This window comes from Nerophis lumbriciformis, linkage group LG11 (assembly GCF_033978685.3).
Source record: "Nerophis lumbriciformis linkage group LG11, RoL_Nlum_v2.1, whole genome shotgun sequence".
In the NCBI taxonomy this organism is placed as follows: Eukaryota; Metazoa; Chordata; class Actinopteri; order Syngnathiformes; family Syngnathidae; genus Nerophis; species Nerophis lumbriciformis.
This window is the reverse complement of record NC_084558.2, coordinates 35,244,864-35,260,962: the sequence shown is the minus strand read 5'-3', so window position 1 is coordinate 35,260,962 and position 16,099 is coordinate 35,244,864. Positions and strand designations below refer to the sequence as shown.

General features: G+C 43.4%; 1 protein-coding gene across 6 annotated transcripts in view; it reads right to left on the bottom strand.

Annotated features, from left to right (window-relative positions):
• The window catches only part of LOC133610462 (protocadherin-15-like), a 345,402-nt gene extending 339,180 nt beyond the window's left edge, over nt 1–6,222 (bottom strand). For all 6 annotated transcript variants that reach the window (XR_009815878.1, XR_009815880.1, XR_009815879.1 and 3 more), the window contains exons 1-2: nt 6,060–6,222; nt 5,818–5,929 (exon numbers count right to left, since the gene is read on the bottom strand). The gene's annotated coding sequence lies outside the window, so the exon portion shown is untranslated. The remainder of the gene's footprint in view (nt 1–5,817; nt 5,930–6,059) is intronic.
• Between the last annotated feature and the right edge of the window lie 9,877 nt (nt 6,223–16,099).

Sequence of the window (16,099 nt, the reverse complement as noted above, 5' to 3'; positions counted from 1 at the left end):
ATAATAAACTACAGATATTTACACATATAGAAATTAAACATTCACATCAAACATTAATGTGGCTCACCAAAATGAAACCTAAGGTGTAGCTTTATCGCTCTCTACAGGTCAAATTTAGCGCTACCTGTATTAAACAAGCTTTGATCGCCAGAGTTATTAGGGCAAAAACCAAGACAATAACGAATACAAAAGATATCACGAAGTCAGCAAATTCAATACAAAACTAACAAAATATACATAGATCTGACAAGGTTTTGTGATGAATATTACACGTGTGGATTTCGACCGTTGTTGCTGCTTGTCTTGAACACCGTGTCCGTGCATAAAAGATCCGACAGGAAACAATGACTCAAGCACATAAACGGGGCAGAACATTCATACTTTGTTGTCCAGATGTTGTTAAGTCTGATTTTCTCAATTTATTTGCTTCATTGTGACAGAAATGCCTCACTGTTGCCCCCTGCGGGGTGGCAGGAGTACTGCATGCATGAGTAACCCAATTTTGAATTGTTTTATCAAGCCTATTTGTGTGCGGTGCATGGGCCAAATGAAAAGCTTAGGCGAACTGGACGTGGGCCGCGGGCTGCCAGTTGAATAGTCCTGATGTACAGAAAGTATGAGGTGCCTAACAATGAAGTTAATGGGAGTTAAGCTTGATATCCCAGTATTTTTAGGCAAATGTAAACAATCAAATGTAGATACTTTTCTTATGCCTTCTTATTTCTCTCTCTCTCTCTCTATGTCCACTACTTGCTGTACATATCCTACCAAGTCAGACCTACAATGTTTCAATATCCATTTCTCTGTTCTCAATTGTTGATGACTGATGATAACAACCAAACCTAACCCCCTCTCTACAACCCGAATTGTAAATAATGTAAATAATTCAAAGTATACACCCTGATGATTATCTTGTGTGATGACTGTATTATGATGATAGTATATATGATCGTATATATCTGTATCATGAATCAATTTAAGTGGACCCCGACTTAAACAAGTTGAAAAACTTATTCGGGTGTTACCATTTAGTGGTCAATTGTACGGAATATGTACTTCACTGTGCAACCTACTAATAAATATCTCAATCAATCAATCAATCAATCAACTGTATTCGTGTATGTATGTGGGAGCGTAGGTACCTATGTATGTGGGTAAGTACCACATACACTATGTATGTATTAAGGAATGAATATACATGTGTGTATATGCCGTTCTATGCTTAAAGCGACCAAACTACGTAAATACTACATGTTATTATGAATGTGCCTGTTTCTACATTACATATACATATATATATATATTACAGCGTGTATATAAAACGATGGAGATTTTTGGATGTTTTTATGAGCGGTTCATAGGTGGAATAGCGCTAACCCAGCAAGCAAAAAATATTAAAACAACATTAAGAACTTTTTTAATTATGTCCTGATGTTGAGCAACTCAAACTTCACGTTGAAATCTCACCAAAAGCCTCCACTGACGGAGATGGTTTATCAATGAGACTGTTAAAAACATTTCCACGGCTCTAGTGCCAGCACTGACATACGTCTGTAATTTATCATTTTCAAATGGTGTTTTTCCTGATAAAGAATGAAGAAGGCGAAAGTGCTTCCTCTGTACAAAAGCGGTGATAAACATTTGTTTTCAAATTACTGTCCGATCTCATTACTATCCCAATGCTCTAAAATCTTAGAGAGGCTTTTCCAGACCAGATTACAAAAATTAATTGAGAAACAGACTGTTGTGTAATAGCCAATACGGTTTTAGGAAAAAACATTCCACAGGAATGGCTTTGTGGTTTTTAATAAATAAACTATCACTAAATCTCTCAAAAACAAACTATATCCTCTTCAGGAGAAGGGGACTGGAAAAAAATATACACATAGAAGTTAGCGGGACGTCTATAAACAGAGTAAATGAACACAAGGTCTTGGGGGTTAAGATAGACGCTCTACTGACTTGGAAACCACATGTGAAAGCAGTACAGTCTAAATTGGCTAAGGGTGTCTCCATTTTGTGGAAAATGCAAAAAATACTAAATCAAAATTCACTTAAAACGATTTACTTAGCTCTTTTATTGCCGCATTTACAGGATTGCACTGAAGTTTGGGGGCACACCTACAGGGACACTATTGAACCGCTATTTAAGCTCCAAAAAAGGCTATTAGAATTATATACCAATGATCTGTTCATGAGTAATTTTCTTAAACTGCATGATATAATCCAATACAGTAGCCTTCAAGTTATATTTATGGCCTCACACAGGGCTCTACCTGCAAATATACAGAGTCTGTTTTCACTCAGAGATGGGCCACATGAACTCAGGGGTGTCCTGAAATTCAAACATAACATTGTAAATTCCACATTGAAGGCTCAAACATTATCTATAGCGGGGGTGAAATTGTGGGACAATGTGAGCGGAGAAATTAAACGGTCTTCTAGCCTAAGAGTGTTCAAAAACATGACTAGTTGTTTGGACTATCTCAACTGTGGGACACAGGTGCAAAAGAACTCACTGTGGAATAAGGGACATAACACACCAGGGAAGACTTCAGAAGACGAAAGATACCCAGGCAAGATAGAGCTAAGCTCATGGTCACTCAATTATATTATATCCATATTGGTATATGTACAAACCCCGTTTCCATATGAGTTGGGAAATTGTGTTAGATGTAAATATAAACGGAATACAATGATTTGCAAATCATTTTCAACCCATATTCAGTTGAATATGCTACAAAGACAACATATTTAATGTTCAAACTGATAAACATGTTTTTTTTGCAAATAATCATTAACTTTAGAATTTGATGCCAGCAACACGTGACAAAGAAGATGGGAAAGGTGGTAATAAAAATACTGATAAAGTTGAGGAATGCTCATCAAACACTTATTTGGAACATCCCACAGGTGAACAGGCAAATTGGGAACAGGTGGGTACCATGATTGGGTATAAAAGTAGATTCCATGAAATGCTCAGTCATTCACAAACAAGGATGGGGCGAGGGTCACCACTTTGTCAACAAATGCGTGAGCAAATTGTTGAACAGTTTAAGAAAAACCTTTCTCAACCAGCTATTGCAAGGAATTTAGGGATATCACCATCCACGGTCCGTAATATCATCAAAGGGTTCAGAGAATCTGGAGAAATCACTGCACGTAAGCAGCTAAGCCCGTGACTTTCGATCCTACTGCATCAACAAACGTACATCAGTGTGTAAAGGATATCACCACAGGGGCTCAAGAACACTTCAGAAATCCACTGTTAGTAACTACAGTTGGTCGCTACATCTGTAAGTACAAGTTAAAACTCTCCTATGCAAGGCGAAAACCGTTGATCAACAACACCCAGAAACGCCGTTGGCTTCGCTAGTCCTGAGCTCATCTAAGATGGACTGATAAAAAGTGGAAAAGTGTTCTGTGGTCTGACGAGTCCACATTTCAAATTGTTTTTGGAAACTGTGAACGTCGTATCCTCCGGACCAAAGAGGAAAAGAACCATCCGGATTGTTATAGGCGCAAAGTTGAAAAGCCAGCATCTGTGATGGTATGGGGGGGTGTATTAGTGCCCAAGACATGGGTAACTTACACATCTGTGAAGGCGCCATTAATGCTGAAAGGTACATACAGGTTTCAATCAATCAATCAGTCTACTGACATTGCTGCGTTGTCTCAGTAAAAGTTCTCTAACTTTTCGCTCTGTCGTTATCCAATATGTCGGCTGTTCTGTATAGGATTTCCCAGCGTCGCTCTCATCAGCGTCACGGGTTGATTTCGATGTGAGTGGTTGAAGTAGCACGTCATTCAAGATAACGGACAAGTGGTTTATACAATCACATACAATGTTTTTTTTTTTTTTTACAAGGCCCCGCCTTCTGAAATACATCTCCTATTGAGAACTCCCAGATCATGGATTTCCGGAAGAAAAAAACGATAAACATCCAACCACTGTACATCAAGCATGCTATGTGGAAAGGGTCTCTAAATTCAGGTTCCTGGGCATCCAGATCGAGGAAGACCTGTCGTAGAGTGCGAACACCTCAGTGACCATCAAAAAGGCACAGCAGAGACTCTTACTTACTGAGACTCCTCAAAGAGAACCACCTGTCACAAAAACTGCTTGTGTCCTATCGCTACTCAATAGAGAGTGTGTTGACATACTGCATGTGTGCATGGTATGCCAGCTGCACGGCGACAGAGAGTCAGCGGGTCATAAAAACTGCCATGAAGATCACTGGCTTCTCTCCCTAGATGAACTGTACAGTGCCAGGTGCCTCAAAAAGGCCCAAAACATCATAAAGGACCCATCTCACCCCGGACATAAACTTTTTGAACTGCTGCCCTCGGGCAGGAGATACAGGACAATAAAATGCCAGACAAACAGATTTAAGAACACTTTTTACCCAAGAGCAATAGTGTCGCTGAACACAAGACAAGAATGACTGTGCATGTGAGCTGTGTGCTTGGTATTTTTATGTATTTGTATCTATTTATCTATGTTCTTATGTGTTATTATGAATTTGCACTAAATTAGTTTTGCTTACAATTTCATTGTACAATGTACATCCATCCATCCATCCATCCATTTTCTACCACTTATTCCCTTCGGGGTCGCGGGGGGCGCTGGAGCCTATCTCAGCTACAATCGGGCAGAAGGTGGAGTACACTCTGGACAAGTCGCCACCTCATCACAGGGCCAACACAGATAGACAGACAACATTCACACTCACATTCACACACTTGGGCCAATTTAGTGTTGCCAATCAACCTATCCCCAGGTGCATGTCTTTGGAGGTGGGAGGAAGCCGCAGTACCCGGAGGGAACCCACGCAGTCACGGGGAGAACATGCAAACTCCACACAAAAAAATCCCGAGGCCGGGATTGAACTCACGACAACTCAGGACCTTCGTATTGTGAGGCAGACACACTAACCCTTCTCCCACTGTGCTGACAATGCACAATGACAATAAAGATACATTCTATTCTATATCCTTGTGTGGAGCTCAGTGAACTACAAGGATATGACGAGAGTCAGGTTAAAAAAAAATCAGCCGTACTGTACATTTGCGTCAATCCGATATTTTGCTTTTATAAAAAACATGTAAGATCATTTCAGTTTAGGGGGAAAATAGATTTTTTTTTCTCAAGCAAAGGGACTGTGTTGTATCACCGAGGTTCATTCGTTTTCCTTACTGTGGCAAGAGCTCACTAGGTTGCCAACAATTTGTTTGCTAAGTTTATAAATAATATATGTGCGCGTAAAGCTATTCCGTGCCTCCGGCGGTCCACTTTTTTCCGACTTTTCCGGGGCATAATAGCGTAGCTGAAAGCAGAGACAGACAGGCAGGAGAAGGGAAGGTGGAATCAGTCTGATGCAGAGAGCTGACCCTGATTAAAAGCCTCGCCTTGGACCACAGATAAGACCAGTGGACAGAGGGCCTGTGCGTGTGCACGTTTGTGTGCGTAAAGAAGCAGGTGGATGACTTCTATTGTGTGTGTCACAACGCCACATTCCCTTGTGTAAACATGCTGACCTAGTGCCACACCACCAGTCACTTGGAAGTTGGCACTGGCTACTGTAATCTTGCAGACAAACACACCCACAGCCAGAGGCAAGACTTAACACTGCTAACACACTGTTGACGTGTAGATACACACACACACACACACACACACACACACACACACACACACACACACACACACACACACACACACACACACACACTTCACCACAGTATGTGTCTCCTGCCTGCAGAGATAAACATTGATGCATCCTCCCACATAAAAACAACAACACAATAACAACTCACCTTTTATTTATTTTCTTACTATCTGGAATGGAAATCCTTGCTGACAAGTCCTTACTACGGCAGCACTGTGACAAGCAGTTTGGAGTCGCACTTTCGCCACAACGACAATGTACTAACGGAACAAACAGGACAAAAAAAGTGGCTTTGTAAGAATGTTGGCATTTTTATACAAGTACTTTTATCCAAATTGACGTAACGTGGGATTTAAATTACGATACTTGAGGTGTGTAAAGGGTACCTACAAAAGTAGTTGCCAGCACATCCGTTCATCCATTTTCTACCATCGAACATAATTCAAATAAAGGAACAATAAAAAAAAAAAATACAAACAAGACAATATAAATGAAGATTAAAGGAATAAACAGTATTTTAAAACCAAATGCGGTGAAAACTTAATGAGGGGAAACACAACACAACTTTAGTTTAATTAAATGCAGGTGTGGATTTACATAACAGGAAGTGAGTAACAATCACATAATAAAACAGGAAATTGAAATATAATTCGATATTAATGTTAAAAAAACAAACATCCAAAACACAAAAATAATACATCTTAATTCATCTTAATTACAGTAGTTAATTATTATTATAATCAAAATGAAACTAAAGTTGCTTAAAGTGAATACGAAAATGACCAAAAAAAAGCATAATTATATGCAGGTTGGATTTACATAACAGGAAGTGAGGAACAATCACATAATAAAACAGGAAATTGAAATATAATTCGATATTAATGACAAAAAAACAAACATCCAAAACACAAAAATAATACATACTAATTCATCTTAATTACGGTAGTTAGTTATAATTATAATCCAAATTAAACTAAAGTTGCTTAAAGTGAATACGAAAATGACAAAAAAAAGCATAATTATATGCAGGTGTGGTTTACATAACAGGAAGTGAGTAACAATCACAGAATAAAACAGGAAATTGAAATATAAATTCGATATTAATGACAAAAAAAACCATCCAAAACACAAAAATAATACATACTGTAACCTATTTTTATGGGCTTTCCTCTTGGTGATGTTAAGTTCCTGTTATACGCTGTAATACAGTATATGCCTTGAGCTCTTATTTTGAAGGCGCTAGGAGCGGAAGTGATGTCACGTTGTTGGAGTGGAGCGGAGGTTTTGGAAAGAAGGTAAATAAAGGGTCCTCGTGTAAACTGGAGACTCCGTGTTTATTATTTTGTAGTTTTATACCGTATAGGCGACATATATAAACCCTCGGTTACATTGGTGGCAGCGGTGGGATTTTGGTCCCGCAAAAGAAAGACGTCTAATTACGGTAAAGTTAGGAGAGTCGGTTAGCTTCATCTCAGTTAGCCGCAGCTAGCAACGGCGGAGCGTCGTCTTGTCAGAAAGCACGAAGACTTCTTTCATCTTACTGCTGCTATGTGGAATAAAGGCGAGGACCCGCTGGACTATAGCTACAGAGAGCAACGTGGAGAAAGATCGTTCGCCAGCAATGTAAAGATTGAACTGCCGCAGCCATTTTCCGGTGAGGAAAAACAAAGTTTCCCCTGCTGGGCCAGACAATATGAAGTAGCAGTGAAGGCGCTGGTTGGAAGCACGGGCAGTAGCTTGGACTATGAACTGGTGAGGATTTTACCCACACGGCTGACAAAGGCTGCTTTTCTTCTATGGGATAGCTTGCCAGCTGCCGTTCAGGTGGACTATGATCAGGTGAAAGAGAAATTGCAGGAGGCTTTTGGACAAAAACGTTTTCTAGACTGTTTCAGAGCAAACATCTCTGCCCGCCTACGTGCTCCCAGAGAGAGTCTGGAAGTATATGCAGCAGACATAAGCAAGCTAGTCCAAGAGGCGTTCCCAGGCTATGGTGATATAGCTCAGAAAGAGGAGAAATTCCGCAGATTTCTGGCTGGACTCGACCCGGCTCTGAGAGCTAAATGTCATGAGCAGGGAGCGACTGATTTGGAGGAGGCCCTGACCATCGCTGGCCGGTGTGAGATGGCCAGAGAGGCCCTAAGGATGGACTATGTCAGCACACAGGTACGCCCACCTCCCACTGAAAACGGTACTGCAGCCATGGTGCACTCCATATCTGATGATGGCGGTGGTTTTTATAGGACTATGGACAGACTTACTGCAGATATAAGGGAAATGAGGATGGAAATGAAACAAATGGCAGAGGAAAACACCCGACTGCGATCCAGCTACTGGAAAGATGAACGGCGAGCACCTCATCCAGTACGTGGAAGTCAATGTCAGTGTACTTGTGGGGAGCAAGGCTGTCCGTCTCGCCCATGGGGTCAACAGAGAGGGCGTTCACCTGACCGTGGCTATGAACAGAGAGGGCGTTCACCTGACCGTGGCTGGCGCGAGCGGCGCGCAGAAGGAGGGCCGAGGGAGAAACAGGACTATTGGGGCCCCTACAACAACCGAGCCAACTCTCCAAGTTGGCGGGGTCCAAGACCTGCTAGGAGCCCCTCTAATGAGGAAACACAGAGACGGCGAGGTGTGCATTTTCTCTCCCCCAGGAGGGAAGACGCTACAAACCAGTCGGGAAAAGAGATGTAGCTGATGTTGCAGCCCAAACATCAGCTACAGAACCTATGGGCCCTATGGAGGGAGGGATGTTTATCCCCTCCATGAGCAACGCAATGACACCGGACAGGACAGAACAGCGAACCTCATATGTGAGGGGAAGCATTGAAGGGACTGAAATTAACATATTGATCGATTCAGGAGCAACCGAGTCGTTTATCAGTGACAACTTCCGCATGTCTGTTCCAGCCCTGCATAAGCGACCCTTAACGGCGGATTTTATTGCTGCACGGGCGGTGAATGGACAGTTGCTCGACACACTGGGCACTATAACAGTGACTCTGCGTCTGGAGAAGACCTCCCGGCAGCAGGTTTTCCATGTTATTAGGGGGTCCACACAAACAGCGCTACTGGGCTTGGACTTTCTTGTCGCAAATCACGCCCTCCTGGATTATGCCCGTGGCCAACTACATCTATGGGACACTGTACTTTCACTCCTGAGTGGAAAAGACTTGATCCCGGAGTATTGCAATGTTTCCATCGCCACTGTCGTGACACTGCCCCCCCTCAGCGAGATGCTGGTGCCTGTGATTGTGTCCCCACCTGGGCCCGTTGATCAGCTTCCTGACTTTGTGGGTTACTTATCACCCAACCTTAAAGGCAAAAGTGAATGTGTCATAGCTCACACGGTGACATCTGTAAAGGACGGGGTTACCACCGCCCGTGTGTTGAACCCTACAGATCAGGACATTATACTGAGAGAAGGCGTGCAGCTCGGGGAGTTTTTCTCAGTGGATGAGGCCAAGATTGTGACACTTCCTCAGGGTCCAACCGAGACTGTCTCTGCCATTTCATGCAGTGAGGTGCCTGTGGTGTCACTGGAGGAGTCTTCTGCTAGTCAGCAACAGAAAGCACAACTGGCTGCACTGCTGGCTGAGCATCAGGAGATATTCAACCTGTCAAAAGAGGGGACTGGCAGATGCACCCTTATCCAACATCACATCAAGACCGGTGATCATCCTCCTTTGCGGCAACGCGCCTACCGGACTTCACCAGAAAAGAGAGAGGAAATAGACAGGCAGGTGACTGCCCTGTTGGCGGACGGGGTGATTGAGGAAAGCTGCAGCCCATGGGCCTCGCCTGTGGTCCTTGTAAAGAAGAAGAATGGTGAGTGGAGATTCTGCATTGACTATCGTCGTCTGAACAGTATAACCGTGAAAGATTCTCATCCGCTCCCCAGGGTGGATGAGACCCTGGATGCGCTGGCAGGCTCCCTGTGGTTCAGCACGTTGGACTTCACTAACGGATATTGGCAGGTCGAGGTCGCTGAGGGAGACAGGGAGAAAACTGCCTAAACCACGGGCTGGGGCCTCTACCAGTGGCGGTCTATGCCGATGGGCCTTACTAACTCACCTGCAACATTTCAGCGCATGATGGAGCTGGTGCTGAGAGGGCTCCCCTGGCAAGTGTGTATGGTGTTCCTTGACGGCGTGTTAATATACAGCCCCACCTTTGAGGCCCATCTCACCAGTTTGCGTGAAGTTTTCTCCAGGATCAATGCAGCTGGCCTCAGGCTGAATCATAAGAAATGTCATCTGGCTCGAAATCATGTAGTGTTCCTGGGACATGTTGTTTCTCGCCACGGCTTACAGCCCGACCCTCGGAACACGGACAAAGTCAGAACCTGGCCCACACCACAAAACCCAACCGAAGTGAGAGCCTTTGTGGGCCTTTGTTCTTACTACAGACGCTTTGTTAAAAACTTTGCCCAGTGTGCAGCCCCTCTGCACCGCCTCACCTGCAAAGACACACCTTTTAAATGGACAAGTGAGTGTGACACAGCCTTCGAGTACCTGAAGGGGGTGCTTTCATCTGCTCCAGTTGTCACCATGCCTGACTTTAACATCCCTTTTAAAGTGTACACAGATGCCTCTTTGGAAGCAGTGGGGGCGGTGTTGGCTCAGGACAAGGACGGATTGGAGCGTGTGGTGTCATACGCTAGCCAAGCACTCAGTTCCCCAGAAAAGCGCTGGTCTACATTTGACAGAGAGCTGTGGGCCGTAGTGTGGGCTACACGGCAATTCAGACATTACATAGGATCAGCTGCCTTTACCATCATAACTGATCACAAGCCTCTGCTGGGCCTGCGTGGCATGTCCATTGACAAGGATCCCACGGGACGCAGAGCAAGATGGATACTGGAACTGGACCCTTATAACTGGAGGATGCAGCACAAGGACGGCAAACGGCATACTAATGCTGATGCACTCTCACGGCGTCCTCAAGACCCTGTGCCTAGTGTGGTAAACACAGGTGAGACAACCACACAAGGGAATGTCATAGGCTCAGATATAGAGCCCAGCGTTCCCCAACCAGTCACTCAACCGCTACAAACACACATGGGAAACCCCCCAACCGCTGACCTCCATACAGGGGCGCAGCAGGTGGAGAAAAACAGTGGGGCGCAGGACTTGTCGTTCAAACATGCACTTTCACATGACGGAACAGAAATGAGGGGGCTACAACGGGCCGACCCAGATATTAATCGGGTGTTGGACTGGATGGAGAGAAGTGGCTCTCGGCCATCTAAGGGGCAGATGAGAGGTAGTTCCCGGTGGCTTCGAAAATTATGGACTGAATATCCCCGCCTCGCTGTTGTTAATGGACTACTTTGCAGGACGGTGAACTCTCCCCTCACCGGAGATGCTCTGTGTCAGGTTGTCATGCCCTCCTCACTTATCTCTGATGTGCTGCAGCATCTACATGGGGGCTCTACATCGGCACATTTTTCTGTGGAACGAGTGTGGGAACGTGCAAGGGAAACTTGCTATTGGCCGTTCATGTTCAAAGATATTCAGCGGTGGTGTGAACAGTGCATCCCATGTCAAACCCGCAAGGCCCCGGTGCCTAAGCATCGGGCACCGATGGGGAGCGTCCATGCAACTCGGCCACTCCAGAGAGTGGCAACGGACATTCTTGAACTGCCAGTGACTTCTAAAGGAAATAGATACGTGTTAGTAGTGGAAGACTATTTTACCAAGTTTGTGAATCTGTATGCTCTCTCTAACCAAACAGCACAGTCGGTAGCACAGTGTTTGTTCGATGACTATGTGATGGTGCATGGTGTTCCTGAAGTGATTCATAGTGATCAGGGGCGGCAGTTTGAAGCTGAGATTGTTCAAAGACTGTGTCAGCTCCTGGGAATTAAAAAGACACGCACTACACCTTATAATCCCAAATCGGACGGAATGGTTGAACGCTTTAACCGCACGCTGATCGACCAGCTTGCCAAATCGTTGCTCGCCTGCGGTGGTGAGTGGGATGATTATCTGAAACAGGTGGCTTTCGCCTATAACACATCGGTGCATGCCTGCACCAACTACAGTCCGTACTATCTACTTCACGGACGGGAGGCTCCTGTTCCAGTGGATGTGTTGGTGCCGTCTCACCTGGTGCGCTCAGACTTGCCTGTTTCTCATGCAGACTTTGTGGCCTCGTTAGCAGAGAGGCTGGAGACTGCTTTCGCTGATGCCAGGCAAGGTGGCGCCAACGCTTACGAGAAGCAAAAGCTGTACTATGATGGAGCTGTGCGTCACCGGCCGTATGCAGTAGGGGAACTGGTTTGGCTACGTAATCCGACAGAGGACAGGATGAAACTTGCTCCCCACTGGAAGGGGCCCTACAGGGTCCTGTCTGTGTTGGACTCTCAAGGGGAACCTGGACTCACCTATCATATTGACAACCCTTTGGAGTTTGATGGACGGGGGCAGGTCGTCCATTATGATAGACTGAAACCATACACACTACCGTTGGCTGCTGGTTTTTCAAATGGCCTGCCTGCTTCTCTTAGTCAGGCTCCCTCATTGCTGGACGAGGGGTCGCCAGAAGGGGGTGCTAGGGCTGACGAGCCGCTGATCTCTGGTGACACAGGGACTGTTCAGATTACAGGCACCAGAGAGCCACTACAGACTGTTTCTCGTTCTGGGAGGAATGTGAGACTACCAGTTCGTTTCGAGGACTTTGTCACTTTTGGTTAGCGGTTTAGAAATAGAAGGAAAATTAAACAAAAGTTGGGCTTTCGGTTAAAGGTTGTCAAGGTCACTTAACATGTTCTTACTGTGATGGCACATGTTTCATATGTGTATAGTATGTCTGGATGCTATGGTGTATCAGAATTTTCTGGTGTACGTGGGAATGGTGTGGCATGCGTGACTGTGCAGTGGTGTGAGGGGAACATGCATATATATATATTTTTTTTGTGTGTGTGTTAACTCCTGTGTTTTTTTTTACTGCCTGTGTTATTTTTGCACTTATTCTGTTATGGTGTTGAAACGAGGACGTTTCTTTTTGTAGGAGGGGAGGTATGTAACCTATTTTTATGGGCTTTCCTCTTGGTGATGTTAAGTTCCTGTTATACGCTGTAATACAGTATATGCCTTGAGCTCTTATTTTGAAGGCGCTAGGAGTGGAAGTGATGTCACGTTGTTGGAGTGGAGCGGAGGTTTTGGAAAGAAGGTAAATAAAGGGTCCTCGTGTAAACTGGAGACTCCGTGTTTATTATTTTGTAGTTTTATACTGTATAGGCGACATATATAAACCCTCGGTTACAATACTAATGCATCTTCATTACGATAGTTAGTTATGATTATAATCCAAATTAAACTAAAGTTGCTTAAAGTGAATACGAAAATGACCCAAAAAAAGCATAATTATATGCAGGTGTGGATTTACATAACAGGAAGTGAGTAACTATCAAAAAATAAAACAGGAAATTGAAATATAAAGTCGATATTAATTATAAAAAAACAAAAAACATCCGAAAGTCAAAAATTATAAATATTAATTAATGTTAATCATGATAGTTAGTTTTGAGTATAATCCAAATTAAATAAAAGTTGCTTAAAGTGAATACGGAAATGACAAAAAAAAGGTAGCCTAACAGCGAGCTAACGAGACGTAAAGACATTCTGAGACAACAGTTACAAAATAAAACCGGAAGTTGAATACCAAATATATTGTTTGATGATGATAAGGTTAATAATCGTATAAACATTACATTCTGATAAGTTTGGTTTTTAAATGGTGTAAAATTGGTACTTTAGTGGCTTTGCTGTATGATTGGTTACAGTTTTAACATTCCCAGCCCTATCTAAAAGCATTTAATTGCTCCTTAGGTTGTTAAACATGAGCGCATATACAGTGAGATGTTCATTGACTCATTCCTTCCTATTTGTGTCCAGGACTGGAGAAGTTTGTGGAGGCGCTGATCAGAAAAAAAGCTACTTAGGATATTAAAGTGGGGCAGCCAATCTCAAAACTTTTTTTTTTTTTACCACAATGGATTAAAGCTGTGCTCATTTAATCTCTCACAGGGACTCAGACCGACTTGTAAACTTTTTTTTAATTTTTTTTTTTATCAAAAGTGGCCCATGCAAAGAAAAGACAATATTGACCCAGTTTTTTGATTTTGGGGGTTAAAGCCTGGTATGTTTTTATGCAGAACAAAAATATAAACACAGCAAATACTGTTTACAAATCAGTCTAAATTGCACAAGTGTGCCTTAGGCTGGCCACTCTAAAAGGCCACATTACACATTAGAATATGCAGTTTTATCAAACAGCAAAATGCCACAGATATTTTAAAGGGGTGTGTACAATGCTGACAGAAAACCCACTAGAGTTTAAATGTTAATTTCTGCCATAGGTCGTCTCCAAGACAGTTCTGAGGCTTATTTTTGTGCTACTCATCTACGACCATCACCTCATGTTACAGCATGTTAATAATGCACGGCCCCATGTTGCAAAGTTCTGTACACAATTCCTGGATGCTGAAAACCAGGCCATGCATAATGAATTTAAGGCCTACTGAAATCCGATTTTCTTATTTAAACGGGGATAGCAGGTCCATTCTATGTGTCATACTTGATCATTTTGCGATATTGCCATATTTTTGCTGAAAGGATTTAGTAGAGAACATCGACGATAAAGTTCGCAACTTTTGGTCGCTGATAAAAAAGCCTTGCCTGTACATCTGCACATTGTTTACAATCATGGCCACCAACAGCGAGAGCGATTCGGACCGAGAAAGCGACGATTTCCCCATTAATTTGAACGAGGATGAAAGATTTGTGGATGAGGAAAGTGAGAGTGAAGCCCTAGAGGGCAGTGGGAGCGATTCAGATAGGGAAGATGCTGTGAGAGGCGAGTGGGACCTGATATTCAGCTGGGAATGACTAAAACAGTAAATAAACACAAGACATATATATATATACTCTATTAGCCACAACACAACCAGGCTTACATTTAGTATGCCACAAATTAATCCCGCATAACAAACACCTCCCCCCTCCCATCCATATAACCCGCCAATACAACTCAAACACCTGCACAACACACTCAATCCCACAGCCCAAAGTACCGTTCACCTCCCCAAAGTTCATACAGCACATACATTTCCCCAAAGTCCCCAAAGTTACGTACGTGTCATGCACATAGCGGCACACACGTACGGGTAAGCGATCAAATGTTTGGAAGCCGCAGCTGCATGCGTACTCACGGTACCGCGTCTGCGCATCCAACTCAAAGTCCTCCTGGTAAGAGTCTCTGTTGTCCCAGTTCTCCACAGGCCAATGGTAAAGCTTGACTGTCATCTTCCGGGATTGTAAACAATGAAACACCGGCTGTGTTTGTGTTGCTGCAGCCGCCCGCAATACACCGCCTCCCACCTACAGCTTTCTTCTTTGCTGTCTCCATTGTTCATTGAACAAATTGCAAAAGATTCACCAACACAGATGTCCAGAATACTGTGGAATTTTGCGATGAAAACAGACGACTTAATAGCTGGCCACCATGCTGTCCCAAAATGTCCTCTACAATCCGTGACGTCACGCGCAGGTGTCATCATACCGAGACGTTTTCAGCAGGATATTTCGCCCAAAATTTAAAATTGCTCTTTAGTAAGCTAACCCGGCCGTAATGGCATGTGTTGCAATGTTAAGATTTCATCATTGATGTATAAACTATCAGACTGCGTGGTCGGTAGTAGTGGGTTTCAGTAGGCCTTTAAACTGCACATTTTGTAGTGGCCTTTTATAATTATAAACAAAAAAATGTCAGCTTGTAAAAAGATGGGAACATTTCATGTTATGCAAGAAACACATTCCCCCATTCTCTTGTTTACACTACGACATTTCCAAAATGGATGCACAATTGGTAATGGGTGGGACTTTTCACGCAACATTGTCATGTGAGAGATGAAAATAAGTTAGGCCGATTTGCCTCAGTCGCCTCTCTTGCACGGGTTGCCAGATATGCAGATTCCCGGCTGTGTTTTGGCCAGCAGGCGCATAATCTCGTTACGAACAATTAACTTTGTTGTTTTTGCTGAATGTAAATCCAATCTCTCGCACAGGCTGTCGAAAAAAAAGCACAACATGACCACAACATGGTAGTGAGCTGACAGTAGTTACAGTATATGATTGTTTAATTTCTTTTTCATGATATCCCGTCGAATTATGTAGTTAATCTACCGAGTGGTGAGGTCGGTAAATTGTAGTTTCTTCTACCTTTTCCACAGAAATATATTTTAGTCCTTTGGTAGTGTTTCAATCGCATGCAATACGAATGTGTTCCAAATAATACTGTGAACTGTGTTCTGCATGCAAATACAATAGTAGGATTGGTATAAAAGAGAGGATACAATATTACTTTAGTATGAATAGTGTTCTTAAACTGGAGCAAAAAACTTTCAACTAAGAGTATAAGACTAC